Source organism: Mus pahari, chromosome X (genome assembly GCF_900095145.1).
Source record: "Mus pahari chromosome X, PAHARI_EIJ_v1.1, whole genome shotgun sequence".
Taxonomy (NCBI): domain Eukaryota; kingdom Metazoa; phylum Chordata; class Mammalia; order Rodentia; family Muridae; genus Mus; species Mus pahari.
The window spans coordinates 136790571-136798621 of NC_034613.1; the positions used below are offsets into that span (position 1 = coordinate 136790571).

The 8051-nt window shown below is 38.4% G+C and overlaps 1 pseudogene; it reads left to right on the top strand.

Moving 5' to 3' along the window:
• The first annotated feature begins 561 nt into the window (after positions 1-561).
• LOC115063217 lies at positions 562-712 on the top strand (annotated as a pseudogene).
• The last annotated feature ends 7339 nt before the right edge of the window (positions 713-8051 follow it).

An 8051-nucleotide genomic window follows, 5' to 3' on the forward strand; every position in this document is an offset into this window, starting at 1 on the left:
TCAGTATTATTTTAATACAAATGATGAAGAGTCATTGAATTATGCTCTCACAATTCAATGATGTTTGTTAAACTTTTCTAGTCAAGGGTATGAAATTACCCAGGAATGGCACATTTGACTGTAAAACATGTAAAGTCCTTTATACTTACCTTGAAATAGATGGTGGCAAGATACTTTAAAAAGCTTATGGTGTTTTTCTTGTGCAACAAATTATAATTTCTAGGCATCAGTCTCTAGGGATGTTCTTCAGGAGCTGCCCACCTTTGTTTTTGAAATGAGGACTCACTGGCTCAGAGCGGATCCATCTGTCTCCAACTTCAACAGGAAACTGATATATATATATATATATATATATATATATATATATATATATATATATATATATATCATATCACATGTGTGTGTGTGTGTGTGTGTGTGTGCATGTGTGTTTTCTTCAGATTTAACTAAAACCTTTCTGCTTCTTTTGGTAGTGCCTTACCAATTGAATTATCTTCCTAGCCCCTTATCTAATATTTCTAAACAAACTATTTACATATTTAGATTAAATAAATAATCTGACCTGCTCCTAGAGGCATTGCAGGTATGGCTACTGTGTCATATGTGCATTAGTAGGTGACAAAGAGGAAAGAGGCTATGTCTATGCTTAGTGTTATGAACTGTGAACATCTGAATGACCTATGAACATTTGAATGATTACTAGCCTAACATTCCTTGAAAAAAAAAAAAACATGCCTGAGACAATCACGAGTTCTGTGCCAGGGAACTCAGATGAGGAGCTAGCTTGAGATGACCATCAGTTTGGCATCAAGCAGGCCCTGATAACTCCCAGGACCAAGAGCAAGCAAGAGACTAGAGGAACCACTTCTAGGGACTGACACCCCACCCTCAAAGTGGGAGTAATCCCAAAATAAACAACCCTTGCTTACATGGGTCCATGCCAGCAGGCCAGGCCAGGAGCAAGCCAAATGGCCACCATACCTGAACCATGGGGCCTGGACAGGGAGTTTAGTCATATTCCATGCAGGCTGCGGGTGTGCAGATCATGCCAGAAATGACCACTGCCTGATTTCATAATGCATGAGCAGGGACTAGCACTCCTGAGACCACTCCTGAGATGACTCCAGACACTCAGAGACTGAAGGCACCACTAAGAGGAGCAAGTAAGTGGTGGATAAATGGAAGAGAAAGAGAAACAAAAGGATGTGGACTCAATGAAGAGGCAGAACTGCAGACTCAGAGGCAGTGAGGCACACTCTGATGTGAATAGCTGGTGATGCCACCTGGGACCATGATGGGGTCTTGGCCTTTGATGCCACCTAGGGCTGTGCCTAGGGTCCTTGGCCTTGCAGCACCAGGGGACTGTTACCACCAAAGGCTAGGCAAACGTTCCTGGTCTAGGCTGCTATATGGGGACATATTCATGTCTGAGGGCTCTGCAGAACTGGCCCCAACCCTCACCTGGGAATCATGGGAGTGCTGGCCCTGGGAGCAGGAGAGCAGCAGAGGTGACCCCTCCCATAGCCAACTACAGTACTTGGGAAAACTTGTCCTGTGTATTGCAGGAGTTTTGGATGAGCCAGGTGGAGGCTACTAGTGTGGAAGTGCTGGCCCTACCACTCATCTTTCATGTGGTGGCATGAATAAAGGAGTGATTTCCTCCATCCCACCCTACCCCTTTGCTCCTCACCACTGGCAGGTGGGAGACCTGGCTCCAGGGTTGTGAGAGCAAGAGAGATGACCCTGCTCCTTTCCAGCTGTAGCACTCAGGAATGTTGGACCCACATCTCCCCTGGGTAGCACAGTAGAGCTGACTGGGTGGCAGAGGCTTGGCCAAGCTGGCTCCAATGGCGTGAAAGTAAATAATTTGACCAAGCTGGCACCAAGGCATAAGAGTGGAAGAGTTTGCCTTGCCATTTGTCTTCTGTTTAGTGACATGGGTGAGAGAGAGAGAGGACCCTCCTCCTCTCTCTCATCCTTTGCAGGGAGAAGAGCCCTGGAGTCATGAGAGTGGGAGATCTGGCCATGTCCCTCATTGGCTGCAACACTTGGGAGAATGGGCCCTGCACTTCACCTGGGCAGGAGGATAGAGCTGGCCCTGGTAGCAGGGGTTGTTGCTGAGGCAGCCCCAAGGGCATGGGAGCTGGAGAACCGGACTGCTGACTACTTCAGATACTTCTCATGACCAAATCCAGGGTTTTGAACTGGCCTGTTCCAACATCTATCCCAACAATGAACTGCTGGGGTCAGTCCTACAGATCCAAAACTACAGGATCTCCATGACATAGGACAACAATAGGATATCCAGGATGAGTCCCAGTGAGGATCCAGTATCAATAGAGTAGCAGAAGCCAGAGGACTCTCATACCAGACCAATGAGCAAATGAACATTTGCAAGCAAAGAAGTGTGGACAAAAGGGTATTGTGTGGGACATACTGTGCCATACTACAGCCTCCACAAAGATAATCTTTTTCCTGTGTTTTGAGGATGTTGTAAAGGTAGAGGGCAGGTACAAGGGGAGGAGGAGATGAGTGGGACTGGGGTGCATGATATGAAATTCGGGAAGAACTAATAAAAAGACTTTTAAAAAAATCTGTCTAGAATCCTGGAAAAAATATTTGCTCAGAGCTGGCATATATGGTAGTGGGGACCCTCTAACTCTGTATGTGATGCAGCCTTTGTTCTTCCAACTGCATTGCATGAGACTATATTGGATTTTTCAGTCCCTATATCTGTCAAATGCCAAATAAGCTCAGAACACTGGCTTCGACTGTCTTAAAGTGGAAAATGCTATGACTCATAGCATAAATTGTACAGTTTGGGATATAATCAGTTCTCTTGCATATTGTAGGCTAGGAATATCTTCCTCACCTACCTGCTTCTATATCACTTATTAAAGCAGCCCAATCTATTGAAAGACTTTTAAAAAACCTATTAAGTTCTATTTATATCAGATCTTTCAAAATCAAAGCACCCTTACAAGATGCTATGTGTATCAACCATTACACAAATTGTCTTTTGAAAACAAGCTGATAGAATGCCATATATAGTAATTTCTATAAAATAAAACCATTGATCACTGTCTAACAATACAATCAAGCTAAATGTAGCCATAGAGTAAATGTTAAACTTATTATATTTACTTGTTAGACTATTATGCAACATTTTTAAAGTGGGCGAAGTTATGCTATGTGACTTCTGAAGATAGATCATAACATGTTATACTGATCTCACTTGTAGGGGACATCTGTACTTAGAAATTTAGTTATCACATTTTGGGGAAGTCCAGGCCACCAGAAAAAGTCACATGTGATGTTTCTGCTAACAGCCTAAACGAAAGTCTCAGCCAAAACCCAGCATGGATCAGGACCCGTGTGAGTGAGCAAGCCATCAGATGATTCCAGCCTCCAGCCATTGAAGTGCCCCAGTTAGTGCTGAGAGGACCAGAGTCCAGCTGTCCCTGACAAGTGCTGCCAAAACTGCAGATTGTTAAACAAAATTAATCTTCTTGCTTTAAGTCACTCCATTTTGGGGTGACTTGTTATGAATCCATTAGATTAACTGAAGGAGATCATATAAAAACGAGGAAAATAGAGCTTAGGTTATCAAAAGTGAAAAGTTAGGAATTAATATGTAATAATGTCTATCTAAATGATTCTGTGAATAGTTTAGAGACAAAAAAGAAAACATCTAAATGCTTATGAAGTTTGTGTAACTGTGACACTTTTTCTCATTAGTTTCCCAAATTTTCACATACATGTATGGAATAAAAAGCAGTTGTTATTTTTTAATTGAGTTTTTTTTTTTTTACTTACTGCTAATATTTAAGAAACCATTAAAACAATGAACCTTCTTGCTATGGGCTGACCCAGTCTCTCATTATGTACCAAAACATTCCCAGAATCTCCTATTGTTGATCAACCAAGCAGACATTGAATGCAAGGCAGACGTGATTGAAATGTATTCATTTATCATAAATTAAAGATCTTAATTGGAAACAGACATCCAATGTAGGCATCTCCCATCTGCTGTTGGAAATGTTAACATTAAAAATGTCAGTATGGTAAACTCATTAATTGCATATTCTGGGTACTGCTAAACCATTAACTTACATCTGAAAGGGCCCAGTCAGCTTATCTTCTGACAATAAGACAAGAGGGGGCTAATCACACTGGCAGACAACACTAGGAATTGTCTAAGAATTAAATGATATGCTCTTTAGCCTTCTCTCATGAACAAATCATTAGGGTTCTCTATCAAGCCTGACCAAATTTCAAACGATGAACAAATTCAGGAATCTCTTAAATAAGGCTTCAAGGCTTTTTACTACAAAACTCATGAACCTCGAAACATAAGTGTCTTTGTAGTAATTAATTCTGGACTTTAAACAGGATTTACTCAAAGCATGGTGGCCCTTTGGCATTGGTATGATCCATGTCATAAGCTGGTTAGAAATGCAGAATTTCAATTCCATACTCACTGAATCAGGATTCTTACAGCAAAGCCAAGGTATCGTCTCATTTATGAGATCAATGGGTGATTCTAGTGCGCACTAATGTTTGGTAAATACTGGTACAGCTTACCATTGTCGCCCCCATCAAAAAATTTTGCACCTGATTATACCACCAAGAGATGTACCCCAATGTTCTGATACCTTCATCTTTCTTTACTTGTCCACACAAGACAAAGGGATATCATTGGGTATAGCCAAACAGTGAGGATAAGCAGAGTATAGTTTGTTAAAAGGCGCGGTTCTGTAGTGGGTTAAATATGCTTTTGCTTTTCTCTCTACTTTTCTTCTCCTTCTCTTCTACCCATATTGCTTCTATCTCATCTCCTAGATTCATGCTTTCTAGTATCATCAATTCTGTATTGATCCCCAGGTCTCTGGATATGAGGCAAACCCTCAGTTCTGTCTAAGTCTTGACAAAATACATGTAACTTTTAAATCCTTTTTGTTTTAATATTCTGCTTACTTCATAACAGCAGTTGGTTCATTAAATAAAACTGTGGCTGAACACTCAGAAAAGTTTCATTTTTAATATACTTTCTTGGGGATTAGTTTTCATACAATAAACTATGCCAACCCTAATACTGAGGTCAACGAGAGAGTGGGCATATGTTAATTCATATAACCAATATTACAGTTAAGATATCATATAAATGTTTTCTCTCATGCCTCTTTACAATTAATCCTTCCCTGGCTGTAGGCAGCACTGATGTGTTTTAATATAGATTAGATAGAGCCTTCTTTTCTATAATTTTGTATAAATAAGACAAAAGAGTATATGCCCTTTTGAATCTTAATTCTTTCACTTAAAACAATGTTTTTGGCATTCATTCATGATATACTGTTTCATCGTGTGGTAGTTCATTTTGTGTATAGACCTTGATTTAGTCATTTGGTGATGTGTATCTGGGTCACTTAAAGGTTTTTTGGTTATCATTAGAACATTCTCATGTGCATAATGACTAGTATTTTCTGGTATGAATTAAAATATGCTAAGGCTGACATCTGAATTATATCTTATATTTGTTTTCCAGTGGTGAATAATTCAGAAATAGTGATGACGGGATGAGTTATTCAAATTCAAAGACAGGAATTTAAGGGATGAATTTGGGGTGAGCAGAAATACATGTTTCCATTTTCATGGCTACACATCTCATTTTTCTGCTGTACACTGAAGAAGGACTCATATATACCCAGAGGCTTCACCATCTCTGATTTACTGAGACAGAGCAGAAGACAGTTCTTTATCTTCCCAGTACATTGCCTAATGTGATGATCAAATATTAATGTAGCCCTAGTGGTAAACATATATAAGTCCAAATAAAATGCCAAAGGTTACTAATGACTGTTAACAAACCTTGTTTAAGTGGACCTGTTCATTTTTTTTAAAATATCACCTTCTCCTTCCTGAGCTTTTCAATTGTTTATTTTGTGAATATACACAGTTGGCCTACAGGGTATCCTTTCTATTTGTCAAAACTGAGTCATAAAGCTGTCATTTGGCAAAGGCTTTGAGAACTTTAGTTCAACATTACTCACTTTTAAAATTGTGTGCTTAAATTTTTAAAAATCAATATTATATACTCCCAGAGAGTACCGTGAGCTTTGGGAAGAAAGGAAGAAAGTTTACAATGTCTTTATCCTTTTTTATTTTTGTATAAGAGACAGCAGAGCTTAAAGGAAATGAATGTCCTAGGAAAACTATCAAACACATACTTTTGGGAATATGTGGTGTGATCAATCTGAATTCATTACTAGATTTATTTCTTTATTGATTTACCCTTGGGAGTTTGTCTCAGTTTGTGATTCTTCTGGAAAAAGGACTCTGTCAGTTATTCAAGGTCAGGCAGTTTGAAAGAAGAAAGAGAAGCCAGAGAAGGAGAGTAGAAATTGAAAGAGACAGGGGAAGGAAATACTTTATCAAAGAATTTGTCACTACAGAACTCTAGGGTTCACTTCCTTGAAGGAGCTCTTAGAGTCAATGGAGAATAATCCTCTATTCTTTAGTCTCCATAGGGCAAGGAATCTAGGTCTTTTTCTACCTCTTGTTTGCCACTGGCCAGGTCTTGACATTCACAGAAAAATGCTGGTAGTCTGAACACCAATTATATCTGTTACAGAACTCATTTGCTGTTGTATAAGTTCTTTTCCATTTCAAAATGAGCACTGTAAAAGACTCCCCTTATAAATGTTATCATACATGTTCCCTAGTGTCATCTACAGCTCACACTGTACCGATCTTGTAAAATAGGTATAAAATAGTTTTCTGCTTTGAGAGTTACATAATTCAAAATGATTCCCTTTAAGACCATAATACAAAAAAACAAAGATCACAAATGTAACTGAACATTTCTTTTATTTCTGCTGTGGAGAAACAATACATATTCTAAATTACTTCCTACGTGACTAATCAGCTCTATGGAATTCTGTTTGTAAACAAAGGAATAAATCACTATTTAGAACAAAGGTTCTTCTTAAGATCTAGAATTTACATTGGAAAAACAACTTTAAAGTATACATTCTTGTAAAATCAAGTAGAAGTGGCATACATATGTTGGGATAATAATTATTTTATAAGTGCATAAAGTTTAACACAAAGCTTTCAAGACCAAGTCCGCATAAAGAGACAACTTTCATCTTTAATCTATTCTTATTTTTAACACTGGTAGTTTGAACTATTTCTGGAAAGGATTTTATGAAAGAAGTATTTGTGAGAGTGAATGAGGCTATAGCATCAGCAAGTCGCAATATATTATATATATAATATTAACATTCTCAGTCTACTCCATATTTAGGGAACATAGATATCTGGGTAAAAATGAAATCATTAACAATAGCAAAAACGCCTGGCTTTGACTTTGTCTTTTCCTCACTCTGAAGGCGAGATGTCATGGAGTCAGGAATGACTGTTGGAATTTCCAGCAAAGACTCTGCTGTAGTTATATCACTGTAGCCCATGACCTCCTCCTCTCTTTTTAATAATCACATTACAGACTGTATGAGATGTTTTTCATTTTCCTGTTTTTTTTTTACTTTTGATTTCTCCCTATTGACCAACACATCATTGCTTACAATATCTTTATGACAGTAAAATTATTTACTGCTCTGCCAGTCGTTCTCAACACCATCAAAGAACAAATATGGCTCTATTCAAGTATTTGTGAAGATGTCTCTCTCAATTTAAATTGCAAACAATAAAATAACAGTAAAATGTCCCATTTTTAAAAACATCTTTAAATACTTTATTATTCTATGTATATGGCTGTTTTGCCTGTGTGTTTGTTTATGCGGCACTTACGTGCAATGCTTGAAGAAGCTGAGACAGGGCATCAGATTCCCCTGGGATTGCATTTACAGACTGTTGTGAACCATCATGTGGGTGCTGGGAATTGAACTCTGGTCCTCGAGAAGCAATCTCCAGCCCTCATAATATAGATTTAAGGTTTATTAATGTTTTTTGTTATAAGAGCAAGACAGAATTGCATCAAATTGCAAAGCTTCTGAACAGCGAAGAAAATATTCACCAAAATAGAGCAGGAT